This window comes from Lactuca virosa, chromosome 4 (assembly GCF_052849685.1).
Source record: "Lactuca virosa cultivar CGN04683 chromosome 4, Lactuca_virosa_CGN04683_v6, whole genome shotgun sequence".
In the NCBI taxonomy this organism is placed as follows: Eukaryota; Viridiplantae; Streptophyta; class Magnoliopsida; order Asterales; family Asteraceae; genus Lactuca; species Lactuca virosa.
Window position 1 is genome coordinate 78,656,696 of NC_136429.1, and position 16,673 is coordinate 78,673,368.

Consider the following 16,673-nt stretch of genomic DNA (forward strand, 5'->3'; position numbering starts at 1 on the left):
CGATAAGATGGGTTTCTGACATCGAGGGATGCTTCTATACGTGTTCTTGTCCGGAGCATCTGAGAGTTCGGTTCGCACTGAACCAGCTTCGCTTGGGAGCGAAGGACTGGTGGAAGTTTGTGACAGAGCACTATTCTTTTGCAGAGCTTGCCGCGGTGACCTGGGAGAGGTTCACCGCTATGTTTCGTGATGAGTACGTTCCCCCGGTGGAAAGGGAACGGTTGGCCCAGGAGTTCTTGACCCTCAAGCAGGGTACTGAGTCTGTTACTGTGATCACCAGGATGTTCCATGAGAGGGCGATGTTCTGCCCTGAGCACGTGTCTTCCGAGCAGGCACGCATGAGTCGGTATTTGAGCATTTTTTGGAGAGACATCCGCGAGTTCGTGGCGAACTCGTCGTACCGGACATTTGCCGAGCTTCAGGCGAATGCTCGAAAGAGGGAGATAGAGCTTGAGACTCAGGTGTTGGATTAATGTCTAAGTCCATAACTATAATTGGTAAGACTTGACCCGACCCGGCATGGTCCATTTGGGTTGCATGGCATCATGCATTTGGATAGACTATAATGAGAGAAATAACACTTAAGGTTGGTGAATATATTATAAGTTCTAATATATTAATAAGGTTATTTAATTAGTATTGATCAAGAATTAATTTGGAATTAATTAAGTGATCAAAAGGAGACTAATTAAATATATGGGTTGATTGTGTAAATCATTCATTCTTATATATGTGGGCTTGTGATCCAAGATTCCTTATGTTGGACTAAGTCCATGGGGTGACCCATGGATACTCGATGGAGGTTAAAATCCATGGAGCATAAGGAATGGGTAAAGTTTTGAGTTACATGATGTAACCCTAATAGCCACCATATAAAAGAATCCCATGGCTCAAGAAATCGTGCACTAATGTGTGAGTGTGAGGGCTAGACGATTTCAAGGAGTGTTCAAGTTTCTCTCAAGTTATTCCAAGTGTATTTGGTGTTGTGTGAACCATTTGAGGTGTCACACTTGGGGCACTAGGCACTCAAGCTTCATGAAGACATTCTACATCAAAGAGGTATGTATTCTATCTTGTTATATTTATTATTTTGTATGCTAGATTAGGATAATACCTTGGATGTTCATAATTGTATGTATAATAGAGAAAACATAGATCCAAGGTATTTAGGGTTGCATGTACACTTAGGAGTGTTAGAATGCTCATAACCCAACAGTGGTGTCAGAGCCTAGGCTTGTTTTCTTGTTATACTTGCAAAAGTAGCTGAAAAATCGAGTTGGATGCATATATTCGATTGTTTTGGCTGGAATTGGACTAGGAACATTACCCTAAGATGTTTTTGGACTTATAAACTTGTTTTTGATGTGGTAATGTTCATGCTAATCCAATTTCTAAGATAATTGTCATAATTTCAAGATTTGTATTAGTTTGTATGTTCATGCTAATTTCTTGAAGATTGATGATTTGAATTATCTTGTTCTTATGAGGTTCTTAGATTAATAGAAAAGTTGTGTGAAATAGTTGTTTTCAATCCATTTTAATCTAAGATTTGATTCCAAAGTGTGTTTTTGTAACTTGTCCTCAAGTTATATGAAAAGTCACATTTAAGAATCATAAAACTCATAAAAGTTGGCAAAGGTTACAAAATGAAGAGTCTAGTTCTAATTAAATGGTTTTATGACTCCATAACTTGTCCTCAAGTTATGGAGGTTCAAGAGTCTCTTCATTAAATTAAAAAAAAAGTGTAACCTTAATTAGTTCCATAAGTTACAATAAAAAAAGTTATTTTTTTTATTAATTAGTTTAAAGTCTTCCATAACTTGTCCTCAAGTTATGGAACTTGAAGAGTTTTTTTTTTTTTTTTTTTTTTTTTTTTTTTTTTTTTTAATTAAAACTACTTTAAACTCATAAGTTATGGAATTAATTAGTTTTGAATAGTTTCAAAACTTGCCCTCAAGTTTTGGAATTTGAAAAGTTTTCACTTATGAATACTTTAATTCCAAGTTAGCCCTTAGAATTTTAAAAGTTAAAATTCAACCCTTATACTTTATAATATTATAAGTTAATAATATATATATATATATATATATATATATATATATATATATATATATATATATATATATATATATATATATATGTATAAGAGTAAAGTCAGTCTTACCGTTAGTAGGCCTCATTCACGAAGCCGGTCTATAAGGGGGGTATAAGGTTACTGCCTATAAAATGGCAGTTTAATGGGTGTCCACTCTCACCCACCGCTTCCTTGACTGGTGGAGGGTCGTTAGCCGAACGGGTAGGACAAGGACTATAATTCTCCTTTCATTAAAAGTATTAATGATAAATACTAAGTAACTAAACCCTTATTAATACCCAATCTTAGTTACTTAGGAAAATGTGAATTTGGTGCTAACCCATGAAATTACACTTTGCACTTTGCTTAAGTCGTTAGTGGAGCGTGTGTGGTTAACCGGCACACTAACCTAGACTTAACAAGGTAGGCAAAGGGTAACTTAATATTTATCATAGTATCGGTGGAGCGTGTGTGGTTAACCGGCACACTGATTAAGGGGTAAATATTAAGGGTACCAAGTATATTTGCATGGTTATTCACACCTTGTTTTGTGATCCTCGACATCCCAGTCACAAAACCTGAAGGGCACACTCGAGATTGAAACATGCCTTTGAACAGTTCAATGAATCTCAAAGATCTAGGACTTTCAAATCCAATTAAAACCTAATAAATTATTTCGTTTTTCATGGTGGAAATTGGTGAATCGTCATTCACCTACCTTCAAATATTTTATAGCTTGGATTACGACATCCCTCTTCTAAGTTATAAAATAGTTTGTTGGGTCGTAGCCTTAATATTTCATATTGGGTGTCATATTAAGGACTTTAAATCAACTATCTTGAATATCTCCCAAAAAGATGTCTGGTCTAGACATTTATGATCTTCCCAAATCTCGTGAAACAAGCTTTCCTAAATGAAGATGATGTCCCATGGATATCATACTTCTTTCACCTCCTCCAATTATTCTCCCTAACCCATAAGTTCCTAAAAAGTTTAAGGTCACTCAAGCCCTATTGGAAAGGCAAGGTCTAGGTGTGATCACATCTTGGAGATGTAGTCACATATTGACAAGCCGGGAGAGTTGGGTGTCAAAGTCTTGAGAAAATTGGTGGCTCAACTACTTTCTAAGTCACATAGTGAGTTCTTTTGGGAATCCTATGAAACAGACTAAGACAAGACCCTTAATGATCTTATCTATTTGCTAAGATCAACTTCCTAAAACGCTATGGACATTGACAATGATGACATTGGATATCCAGTAAAGCTCTCTCTTCCCAATGGAAAGGGATCGGCCATAGTCAACTTGGTTGACCCAATGATAAAGAGAGAGGCGAAGTCTGAGATAGTCCCATTATCAAGGGTCCATAGGTAACTATTGCCAAAGGAAGGGGCATTGGTTACGAAGCTGCCAAATTTACCTAAGGATGTTAAAGTCAATAAGTTTGGCTCTACTTTAGGTAAAGTCCATTGTCTAACTCTATTAAGTACATGCTGATTCTGATCGCGAAGATGGATTTCAATCGCATGGTTCGGTGATCAGAATTTTGGGCTATTACTTAAGAGTTATGATATTTATATTGCTTAGGAATAGATAACAACAAGTTTTCATATGGATTGTAAGGATAAGTTTTTCCGCAAAGTTTTAAAATAAAAGAAAAAGGTTTTGATTTTATTTATTTTAAGTATCCTTACAATGGCATTTGTGAAAAGTTGTTGCTTATAAGATTCCATTGATAGCAATATTGGAAAAATGGATTTGATTCTTTCGGTTGTGGTAGTGTCTAATATTACCAAATAAGGAAAGATTCTCATCACCCAAGGTTCAATTGGACCGAAACTTGGAATCATGCAAGTTGTATAGTATGATGAATGAGAACTTTCAGCTTGGAAAATTAAGACTAATTCCTTATGTGAATAAGGAAAAGACTAAGGGATCGAGTACACATTCTTGTGCACTGGTCAAGTCCACCACAAAAGATCAAGAAGACTATTCGTCATGATTTACTTAAGTTCAGTAAATATGGTTATACTTATAAGTTTAAGTATAAGTCTGTAGCATTGGAGAAGTTTCAATGTGAGACAGAACGAATAAGAAGAATCAAAGTATGGCAAAAAGATAAACGTTTCTCAAATCTGAAAAGATGGGAGAGTACTTTAGTATCATGTTTATGATCATCTTAATGATTAAGATACCATATCACAATTGGTCCTCTAAAGTCATCTCTTATGACTAAGAAGAGGAGTCATGAATTGTTGAAATGGTTAAATCAAAAAGATGAGTCATACTTCGTTCCAAAACAATTCTTAGAGTCATACTCCAAGATTGTAACTTGAGTGACATATCTTAAAGAGGGTTTGTTAACACTAGTCAAATGTAAGAGTAAAAGGTTATCTACTCTTGTACATTTGAAATTGGTAAGTTGTGATGTTTTGGATAAAACAGAGACCAACTTAGGCCAATTGTGTAAAGTGTTAGTCTTGATAAAGAATCCGCACTATCTCTTGAATATTTGACAAGGGAGTCTTATATGTCAAGAGGACAGTGGGAGTCTTAAAGCTCTTGAAAGTTTCAAGACTTAATCAAGAATAAAACCTAAAGTCCTTCACTAGCACACGACTTGAGGTTTATAACCTATCGTGTTGAAATTTTTGTGCCTATTCAAGTTGGCTTTGCATAGGAGTTCTGAGAGTTCTCAATTGGTTGCACAACTACTTGGAAGCAATGGCAGACACCTGAGCTGCCAAATGGCAAGAATTTAAGATTGCACAAGTTTAATCAATATGAGTTTGGATTTGTCACTAACCTTGTCTTGTGATTATGGTTTTGACAAATTCACATGGATAAGAACACATACACTATTAAATCTAAGTGTCATAAGGTTTCTCTCCGATTCATGAAAATGATGGTGAGGAAACACTTTCACTAAGTAGATTTTAGCTAGATAGCAATTGTGATATTTGCATTCTCAAAGTCGTTAGTGGAGCGTGTGTGGTTTACCGGCACACTAACATGGACTTGTGAGAAGTGGCAAAGGTCTAAACAATTGAGACTATGATTACGACATCCCTTTTCATAGTTCTAAAATTGTTTAGACACACATGTGAGCTATCTAAGAGAGGTGTATGATTTTGATAAAGTTTTATCAAAACAATCTAATATCAGAAATCTGAACTTTGGTAAGAAAGTCAGCTGATTTCTGAGTACATGTCAAAGCTAGTGGGAGCATAAGTGTTATGCTAATAATCATCATGTTAGTGGGAGCATGATAATTATGACAAAGGTTGAAAGTTAGCAATGTTAATTATAGAAAACAAAAGTTTCAATTCGTGAGGTTGCAGGGGTTGAAAAAGTTGTTTTGCTATAATTAAGGGAGAGGAAATTATACTTCATTTCAATTCTAAAAGCTTAGATTGAGATTTTAATCGTATTTAATCAAGGATATATATATGAATTTCATGTTGGAATGGCTCAACATAAGGAAATTCTATATATGGGTCCATTATTTGCGTTCTAAAATTCGATTATGATTACGGCATCCCTTTTCATAATCTGAATTTTGAGAACTTGGCAAATTGAAATGGAAATATTATAGCAAAAGACTGGTTTAGTCTTTATGTGAGACATCATGAATCGTGTCCCATATGCTTCGGATATAGGATCGATTACATGTGCTATATTCATCCTTTCTAAAATTTTCCAAATGCCTGGGGCATTATGAAGGGAAAAGGTCTAGAATTGGATATGACTAAAATGATTAAGCAATTGTCGAGGGCAATCTAAGGTTTACCAAAGATTGGTTGCTCAAGGACAATTGGAAGTATAATGTTAATTCTGGAAGGACCATATTGACATAATCTGTAAGGAGGCAACTCTTGTTCAGAAGTGATAGTCAAAATGGAATATGGAAATGTTTCAAAGTTAGAAATTATTCAATCTGTGTAAGATTAGGAAACTTAATGAAAGAAGGATGTTTCCAAGGAGCTGATCTCCTTTGGAATGCTCTGTAATGATTGTTGTCAAGTCTTTCTGACTTTGTGCATAATCATTAAGAGGATCAATGCATATGAGTTTAAAATCTAAACAGATTTCGATAAATGATAGGAATTTGAAATTCTCACATTTTTCGATAAGGATTTGGGAGTGTGAAATTAGAATCATTGAAATTATGTTCAATTGGTTTATTTCACAAAGTAAGGATCATAGACAAACATAGAGTGCATACTTGGTGTATGGCAAAGCTATTGTTTAAGAAAAACATAGTGTACATGCTTGGAGCATGGGACAACTAGTGTTTTTAATTCAAGTATAAAGTTGATAAAACCGAAACAATGAATAATGAGTAATCAGTATGGTGATAAATAAAAGTGTTTATTTATATTCATAGGGTTTGATACCATATTTGATTCATTTATTCTTGTGTTTCACTTTGCATGTTTTGACTTCCAGAATAACTAAGTCGCTCTTCCTGAATGATTAAGTTATTCAAACCATCCACAGTCGGTCATATGTTGGAAGTAGATATGAATCAAGACTGTCATGGGTTGGTTTGTAGAGGTCCAAGTTGGTGGACAAAGTGGTGCTACAACACTCATGAGTGCTCATAAGTTCTGAGTATTGGATTCAACCCACGCTCATTTGAATCACTTCATGGATTTTATCACGAGTGATCATCAGACGATAATATCTTATATTCTTAAAACCTAGAGATATGAGTTGTTACTATGAGTTGGTTATACATTGATTGCACGAAAACGCATTGGTAACTCGATGTTATAAAATGTGCGTTTGTGTATGATTCAACAAGTAGTAGAACAAGCCATATGAGTCGAAGTTTATCCATTCCTTTTACCTTCAGGATAAAAGCGATATCTGTGGGCCCCTCGATGATTTAGTGATGACACCCTAAGTGCTTGGCCAAGCTTGGACTGATTTGATTTGTTCAATTAGTCGGTCGTCATAAATCGGAAATCGGGAAACAACAAATGGACAGAGAGAATGATTATAATCCATGTCTCAGTCCATATGATATCTAGAATGGAGGAATATATGATCCCTTATCTAATGGACAAGTCATTGACAAAAGTCAGAGTTCATCGACAAGGTCAGAGTTCGACAGAAGCTTTTGAGAGCTACGATTGCTGATCGGTTCCTAAAGTCATACGCAATAATAGTTTTAGACTTATCCAAGTGGGAGACTGTTGGATTAATGTCTAAGTCCATAACTATAATTGGTAAGACTTGACCCGACCTAGCATGGTCCATTTGGGTTGCATGGCATCATGCATTTGGATAGACTATAATGAGAGAAATAACACTTAAGGTTGGTTAATATATTATAAGTTCTAATATATTAATAAGGTTATTTAATTAGTATTGATCAAGAATTAATTTGGAATTAATTAAGTGATCAAAAGGAGACTAATTAAATATATGGGTTGATTGTGTAAATCATTCATTCTTATATATGTGGGCTTGTGATCCAAGATTCCTTATGTTGGACTAAGTCCATGGGGTGACCCATGGATACTCCATGGAGGTTAAAATCCATGGAGCATAAGGAATGGGTAAAGTTATGAGTTACATGGTGTAACCCTAATAGCCACCATATAAAAGAATCCCATGGCTCAAGAAATCATGCACTAATGTGTGAGTGTGAGGGCTAGACGATTTCAAGGAGTGTTCAAGTTTCTCTCAAGTTATTCCAAGTGTATTTGGTGTTGTGTGAACCATTTGAGGTGTCACACTTGGGGCACTAGGCACTCAAGCTTTATGAATACATTCTACATCAAAGAGGTATGTATTCTATCTTGTTATATTTATTATTTTGTATGCTAGATTAGGATAATACCTTGGATGTTCATAATTGTATGTATAATAGAGAAAACATAGATCCAAGGTATTTAGGGTTGCATGTACACTTAGGAGTGTTAGAATGCTCATAACCCAACATCAGGATAGGGAGGAGGCGGAGTCTCAGGGGAGGGATCGGCGACCGGCATAGTCCCAGCCGGCAGCCAAGCGGGCCAAGCCCGCCGATTCGAGATCAGGGAACCAGAAGGGCCGCACTTGTGGCAAGTACGGCAAGGGTCATGAGGGGATTTGTAGAGGAGGGTCTTGCTACAAGTGTGGCAAGGAGGGGCACATGGCTAAGGATTGCCCCAAGGGGTTTGCAGTCTGTTTCCACTGCAACCAGACCAGACACCGGAAGGCCGAGTGTCCGCAGCTGCGGGGGTCAGCACAGGGAGCATCGCAGGGATCTGCCCCTGCTACTGTATGAGCTACCGAGAGTCAGCGGGTGAAGGTCGAGGCACCGAAGGCACGAGGGAGAGCCTTCCAGTTGACAGCGGAGGAGGTCCGCGCAACGCCCGATGTCGTGGCTGGTATGTATTCTTTCATGTATTTATTTTGAGTTTGAGATGTTGTGCTTATATTATGATATGCGTAGGTACTTTTCTTGTGAGTTTTGTACCTGCCTTGGTGTTATTTGACTCGGGTGCGAGTTGATCTTTTGTATCTTTAGCCTTTAGTCAGCACATCAGTATCTGTCGAGAGGCGTTGAGTCGACCTCTGCGAGTTTCCATAGCTGACGAGAGAGCGGTGTATGCCACTGATGTGATTCGGGGATGTGTACTCGAGATCTTAGGCGTTGAGTTTCCGATTGATTTGGTCCCGATTGCGATGGGAGATGTCTGTGTCATAGTGGGCATGGACTGGTTGAGCAGATTTGGAGCGGTTATCGACTGCGAGCGACAGTTGGTGACCATACGAGACCCTAGTGGGGGAGTTCTTACGGTGTACGGCGAGGGTACCCGTTTTGGATCAGCGTTTTGTTCGGCCGCTAGAGCGAGGCAGAGCCTACAGCAGGGTTGTAGTGGGTTTGTGGCTTATGTGATGGATACGAGGTTTGATGCGGAGAGGCCGAGATCGGTCGATGAGGTTCCGATAGTGCGTGAATTCCCGGATGTTTTCCCCGAGGAGTTGCCGGGTGTGCCTCCCGAGAGGCAGGTAGAGTTTCGTATCGATTTGGTTCCGAGGGCAGCGCCTATTGCCAAGGCGCCGTATCGCCTTGCGCCTCCAGAGATGCAGGAGTTATCCTCGCAGCTTCAGGAGCTGCCGGGGAAGGGGTTTATTCGGCCAAGTAGTTCGCCATGGGGAGCGCCGATCCTTTTTGTAAAGAAAAAGGATGGTTCACACCGGATGTGCATTGATTACCGGGAGTTGAACAAGTTAACGGTCAAGAACCGTTACCCCTTACCGAGGATCGATGATTTGTTGGATCAGTTGCAGGGAGCGTCTTGGTTCTCCAAGATCGATCTGAGGTCTGGATATCATCAGATGAGAGTGCGTGATGAGGATATCCAGAAGACAGCGTTCAGGACTCGTTATGGGCATTACGAGTTCGTGGTGATGCCTTTCGGGATCACCAATGCACCGGTGGCGTTTATGGATCTCATGAACAGGGTGTGCCGACCGATGTTGGATCGTTCGATGATATTGTTCATTGATGATATATTGGTGTATTCGAGGTCCAGAGAGCAGCATGAGGAGCATTTGAGGGAGATCCTTGGAGTTCTGAGATCGGAGAGGCTTTACGCCAAATTCTCCAAGTGTGATTTATGGTTACGAGAGGTCCAGTTCCTGGGACATCTCGTTAACCAGAATAGGATATTGGTCGACCCGGCCAAGATTGAGGCGGTGATGAGTTGGGAGGTACCGAGATCCCCCACCGAGATCAGGAGTTTTCTGGGGTTGGCTGGCTATTATAGGAGATTTATTAAAGATTTCTCCAAGATTGCTGTTCCTCTCACCAGGTTGACCCGGAAGGGCGTGGCTTTTAGTTGGGGCCCAGAGCAGCAGGCCTCCTTCGAGACACTTCGCCAGAGATTATGCGAAGCCCCGGTGTTAGCCCTTCCAGAGGGGATGGAGGATTTTGTAGTGTATTGTGACGCGTCAATATCGGGATTGGGTGCGGTGCTGATGCAGAGAGGGCATGTGATAGCATACCCATCGAGGCAGCTGAAGCCTCATGAGGCGAGGTATCCTACTCACGATCTGGAGTTGAGGGCTGTAGTGTTCGTCCTCAAGATCTGGCACCACTATTTGTATGGGGTTCGGTGTACCATATACACGGATCACAAGAGCTTGAAGTATTTTATGGATCAGCCCAACCTGAATATGCGCCAGAGGAGATGGTTGGATGTGGTAAAGGATTATGAGTGTGAGATCCTGTACCACCCGGGCAAGGCTAACGTTGTAGCCGATGCCCTGAATCGTAGGGTGGAGAGTGCCCCGATACGTGATGCTTGTTTGAGGTTGACGGTGATGACTCCGGTGTTGGACACCATTCGGGAGGCTCAGGTTGAGGCCATGAGGCCGGAGAACCGCAAGAGAGAGCGGGTGGTCGAGCAGGTGTCTGAGTTCGTTGCCGATAGCCGAGGGCTCATGACCTTTCAGGGTCGGATTTGGGTGCCATTTGAGGGCGGGGCATGTACCGTTCTGATGGAGGAGGCGCACAGATCGAGGTTCTCGATCCATCCCGGGGCCACTAAGATGTATTTGGACCTAAAGAGAGACTATTGGTGGCCCTGTATGAAGAGGGATGTTGCGTGGTTCGTCGAGAGGTGCTTGACCTGTTGCAGGGTTAAGGCCGAGCACCAGCGTCCGCATGGCAAGTTGCAGCCACTTGAGGTTCCCCAGTGGAAGTGGGAACAGATTTCCATGGGTTTTATCACCAAATTGCCGAGGACTGCGAGGGGCGTCGATGCAATTTGGGTGATCGTTGACCGGCTGACGAAGAGCTCTCATTTCCTTGCCATCAGTGAGAGTTCTTCCGCTGAGAGGCTGGCAGAATTGTATGTGAGAGAGGTGGTATCGCGGCATGGAGTACCGATCTCGATTGTGTCAGATCGAGATGTGCGATTCACTTCCAGGTTCTGGAAGAAATTCCATGAGGAATTGGGTACGAGGCTGCATTTCAGTACCGCATACCACCCACAGACGGATGGACAGAGTGAGCGGACGATTCAAACGCTTGAGGACATGCTTCGAGCATGTGTGTTGGACTTTGGAGGAAGTTGGGACACGTATTTGCCATTGGCTGAGTTTTCTTATAACAACAGCCACCATTCAAGTATCGGTATGCCTCCCTTTGAGTTGCTGTATGGGAGGAGGTGTCGGACTCCTATCTGCTGGGGAGAGGTCGGGCAGCGAGTCTTGGGTAGCACTGAGTTAGTGCTTCAGACGACAGAGCAGATACAGCAGGTCAGGCAGAGGTTGTTGACAGCTCAGAGTCGCCAGAAGAGTTATGCAGATAGGCGACGATCCGAGCTGGAGTTTCAGGTGGGAGATTTCGTACTCCTGAAGGTATCTCCTTGGAAAGGAGTGATCCGATTCAGGAAGAGGGGCAAGCTGGGGCCCCGGTACATTGGTCTGTTCAGGGTGACCGCCAGGGTGGGCATGGTCGCATATCGTTTGGAGCTACCTGCGGAGTTGCGTCAGATTCATGATACCTTCCACGTGTCTCAGCTGAGTAAGTGTATAGCCGACGAGTCAGTGGTGGTGTCGTTGGAGGATATTCAGGTGGATGCGAGCCTGAATTATGTTGAGAGGCCAGTTGTGATTATGGATCGAAAGATCAAGGTTCTGAGGAACAAGGAGGTGCCCCTGGTTCAAGTCCAGTGGCAACATCGGAGAGGGTCCGAGCTGACTTGGGATCCGGAATTGGAGATGCGGGAGCAGCATCCAGAGTTGTTTGCAGCGCAAGACTTCGAGGGCGAAGTCTGATTCCAGTGGGGGAGAATTGTAACATCCAGATTTCCAGGTATTATGTTTTGATCATTTATTTTGAGTTAAAGAGAGGGACTCGACGAGTTGACGCTTAGACTCGTCGAGTAGGATCGCGATTGCTGAGTGGATTAATGAATGGACTCGACGAGTCGGAAGGGGTGGACTCGACGAGTCCGCGCTGTGGGCTGAAACCCTAAATCCCCGGGCCTGTGCCCTATTTAAAGGACCTTATGGCCCTTATTTGCGGCTACCTTCGTCCTTGAGAGCACCAGAGCATCTGTGAGTCTTGTGAGTGAGAAAGGAGGCCATTGTTCACCATTTCTTGTGTGTTTTAGCAAGAAGGAAGGAGGAAGGACAAGCTAGGCGGTTTGGGGAGCTTGGATCTGTTGGATAAGATGTCTAAGTCCATAACTTATTTGGTATATACTTGACCCGACCCGGCATGGTCCATTTGGGTTGCACTTCACCCAAACTAGTTATGGATAATTTTATGAGAGTTGTATACTTACGATTTATTAATATATTATAAGTTATAATATATTAATATAAAGTCATGTTACTTAATTAGTTTTAATCTTGAATTAATTATGAATTAATTTAGTGATTAAAAGGAAGACTAATTAAATCATGGGCTATTATATTTATATGGTGTGGGCTAACACTCATTTGGGAATGGGCTAAGCTTATATGGAAGTCCATGGATGATCCATGGAGCTTTTACCCATGGATCCTTGGAAGAGGAAAAGACATGGGTTATTAGGGTTTCACCCTAACCATATACACTATATAAACAAGCTTATGTTGCATGAAAAACACCCTAATGTGTGTGTAAGTGTGGTGGCCAAAATCAAGAGTTAGTATACTCTCTCATACATTTTCCAAGTTTGTGGTGATTTGTGATTTCCATTTGAGGCATTTACATTATTGGTGCTTGGCTCTCAAACTCCAAGGAATCAACAATCAACAAAAGGTATGTAATTCATCTAGTTCTTTTATGGTTAAAAGTACCCCATGCCATGCTAGATAGGTTATAAACCTTGGAAAATAATATTTTGCATGTATCTTAGACAAACATAGATCCAAGGTTTAATAGGGTTGCATGTATACTTAGGAAGTGTTAGAATGCTTAAAACCCAACAGTGGTATCAGAGCCTAGGCTTGTTTGTTTGATACTTGATGCAAAATAGTGAAAAAGTCGAATTTTTTGCTGTCTGCCTGATGAACTCGCCGAGTCCATGGGGGGACTCGCCGAGTTCATGAGTAAACTCATCCTACTCGGTGAGTAGGTTCGTGCACTCGGCGAGTAGGAGCCTCAGAATGCAGATTTTCGACTTTTGCTGCTGGAAATGGACTAGAAACATTACCCTAAACTGTTTTGGTGTTTTAAAACTTGTTTTTGGTTGGTGTAATGGCTGTTCTAATCTATTTACAATAGCATATATCAAAATTTCATGCTTTGTATGTGTTCATATAATTTTTGAAACTTTGATAATCATGTTCATGTTCTTATGAATTTAGAAGATGATAGGAATTATTTGCTGAATTGTTTAGGATTAATTCTTGATCATTTATGTGTTTTAATGGAGTCCATAATTTGTCCTCAAGTTATGGATATCCAAAGGACACTTCTTTTAAACACACACTTAAAACACATAAGTTACATGGAAATGAAAAGTCTTCATTTTTAAGAATCTTTAATTCATAAGTTATGAAATGAAAGGTTTTGAATAGTTTCAAAACTTGTCCTCAAGTTTTGGAATTTGTAAAGTTACACACACTTTAATATACTTTAATTCCAAACACTTAGAGTTTTAAAAGTTAAAATTCAACCCTTATACTATTTATAACATTAATGGTTAATTATTATATATATGTATAAGATCAAGTCGTCTTACCGCTAGTATGCCTCATTCACAAAGCCAGTCTATAAGGTGGGTATAAGGTTGTTGCCTATAAAATGGCAACTTAATGGGTGTCCACTCTCACCCACCGCTTGCTTGACTGGTGGAGGGTCGTTAGCCGAATGGGTAGGACAAGGACTTATAAATTCTCATTAAAAGTATGATGAATATTATAAAGTAACTAAACCTTTTATAAATTCCCAATCTTAGTTACTTTAGGAAAATGTGAATATGGTGCTAACCCATGAAATTCACACTTTGTACCTTACCAAGTCATTGGTGGAGCGTGTGTGGTTAACCGGCACACTAACTTGGACTAGTAAGGATCACGAAGGGTGACTTAATGTTTATCATAGATCGGTGGAGCGTGTGTGGTTAACCGGCACATTGATTAGGTGATAATATTAAGGGTACCAAGTGAATTTGCATGGTTATTCACACCTTGTTTTGTGATCCTCGACATCCCAGTCACAAAACTTGAAGGGCACAATCGAGATTGAAACATGTCATTGAAAAGTTCAATGAATTTCAAAAGAATCTAGGAATTTCAAAAACCAATTAAACCTAATAATTCATTTCGTTTTCATGGTGGAAATTGGTGAATCGTCATTCACCTACCTTCAAATATATTATAGCTTAGATTACGGCATCCCTCTTCTAAGTTATAATATATTGTGTTGGATCCTAGCCTTAATATTACATTTGGGTGTACTATTAAGGATTCGATATATCTAATCTAAACTTGTTTTCTTCTTTTTAGATGTCTTCCATCAACAAAGCTTCGGGCTCTAACCCTACTGGCTCCTTTTCCCTCATGAACCTTTGTGGGAGGGTCATCTTTGATGGTTCCAACTTCATGGATTGGATCCGGAAGATCAGGATGGTTACTCGTTACGAGGACAAGGAATATATCCTCGATAAGGAGCTAAAGGAGCTTGATGAGTCCACTGCTACTCCTGAGGAGGTCGCTGAGTATCAGGCACATGAAAGAGATGCCACCAAGGTGGCATGCATCATGATGGCCACCATGACAGCTGAACTCCAAAAGTCCTATGAGGACTATTACCCTTTTGAGATGCATCAGGATCTGATGGAAAGGTACCATCAGAGTGCTCGTCAAGAGCGGTATGAAATAATCTCCTCCATGATCACTACCCGTATGAAGGATAGCGAACCAATCACGAGCCACATGCAGAAAATGCAAAGGTATGTGGACCGTCTAATGAAACTGAATGTGAACTTCCCTGAGGAGTTGGCAATTGATATCATTTTGCACTCCTTGCCATCGTGTTATGATCAATTTCGTATGACATACCACATGAACAAGGAGGAAGTCACACTCAGTAAGCTTCAAGGACTTCTAAAGACTGCCGAAAGTGGTCTTAAGAGTAAGTCGGTTGCTACTCCTACTCCACCTACTACCCCTATTTTGGCTATCGGGCAAGGCAAAGGGAAGAAGAGGAAGCACCCTTCGAAGGGTACCAATGGAAAGTCCCTTGAAGGCTCCTCATCTGGAACCAAAGGTGGTTCTATCACTCCTTCTGCCATCCCTAAGTATGCTGAATGCTTCTACTGTCAAAATAAGGGGCACTGGAAGCGAAACTGCCCAAAGTACTTGCAGGATGTCAAGGATGGGAAAGTGAAACCATCCCATGCAGGTATTTACACTATATTGTCTAATAACTCACCATATTCTAATTCTTGGGTTCTTGATACAGGTTGTGGTATTCACATCTGTTGTGACTTGCAGGGCCTAAGAAGAAGTGAGGATGTGGAGCACGGAAAGATAAACTTAATCATGGGGAACAAGAAGGTTGCACTTGTTACCAAGATTGGAGTTTATACTTTGTTGCTAGATAGTGGGTTAAAGTTAGATTTGAATAAATGTGTGTACTCGTCTGAAATGGCGAGGAATATTATTTCCTTTCATGCTTTGTACAAACAAGGTTTTACCTTTTCTTTTGATAATGAAGTTGGTAGTATTAATGCTTTCTTTAATAATGTTCTTTATTTTAAAGCATTACCTTGTGATGGTGTGTATGAAGCTGTATCGGTTGTAGATAATTTAGGAAATAATGTATTATGTATTGATTCTTCTACTAGCTTGGATAAAGCATCTTTGTGGCATTGTCGTCTTGGACATGTAAGTAAGAAACGCATAGGCCAGCTCCAAAAGGATGGAGTCTTGGAGTCGTTCGACCTCAAGTCGGATGATAGTTGTGAGTCTTGTCTACTTGGAAAAAACCTTATACATACTGATGTATGTGGACCATTCAAAACCGCCACAAGGGATGCTAATCGCTATTATGTGACTTTTATTGATGATTTTAGTAGATATGGTTATGTCTACTTAATCAAACATAAGTCAGAAACTTTTGAAAGGTTTAAAGAGTTTAAACAGGAAGTAGAAAATCAATTAGGCAGGAACATTAAGATGCTTCGATCCTATCGAGGTGGTGAGTATCTTAGTACTGAGTTCCTCGACTATCTTAAGGAGTGTGGGATTGTCTCACAATTGACACCTCCCAGGACACCACAGCTGAATGGTGTAGCTGAGAGGCGCAATCGAACTTTGTTGGACATGGTTCGCTCTATGATGAGTCGAGCTTCGCTACCAATCTCTTTTTGGGGGTATGCCTTAGAGACTGCCGCCCACATCCTTAATCTAGTCCCTACAAAGAAGGTTGCCAAAACACCTCATGAAATGTGGACTGGGAAAGTTCCCAATTTGGACCATATCAAGATTTGGGGTTGCGAGGCTTTCGTGAGGCGCGAAACTCATGACAAGCTCGAACCTCGAAGTGAAAGGTGTATTTTCATCGGCTACCCACAAAAATCCTTTGGTTACCTCTTCTACAGACCCAGTGAGAATGTGGTCTTTGTGGCTAGGAGAGGGGTCTTTCGAGAGAGA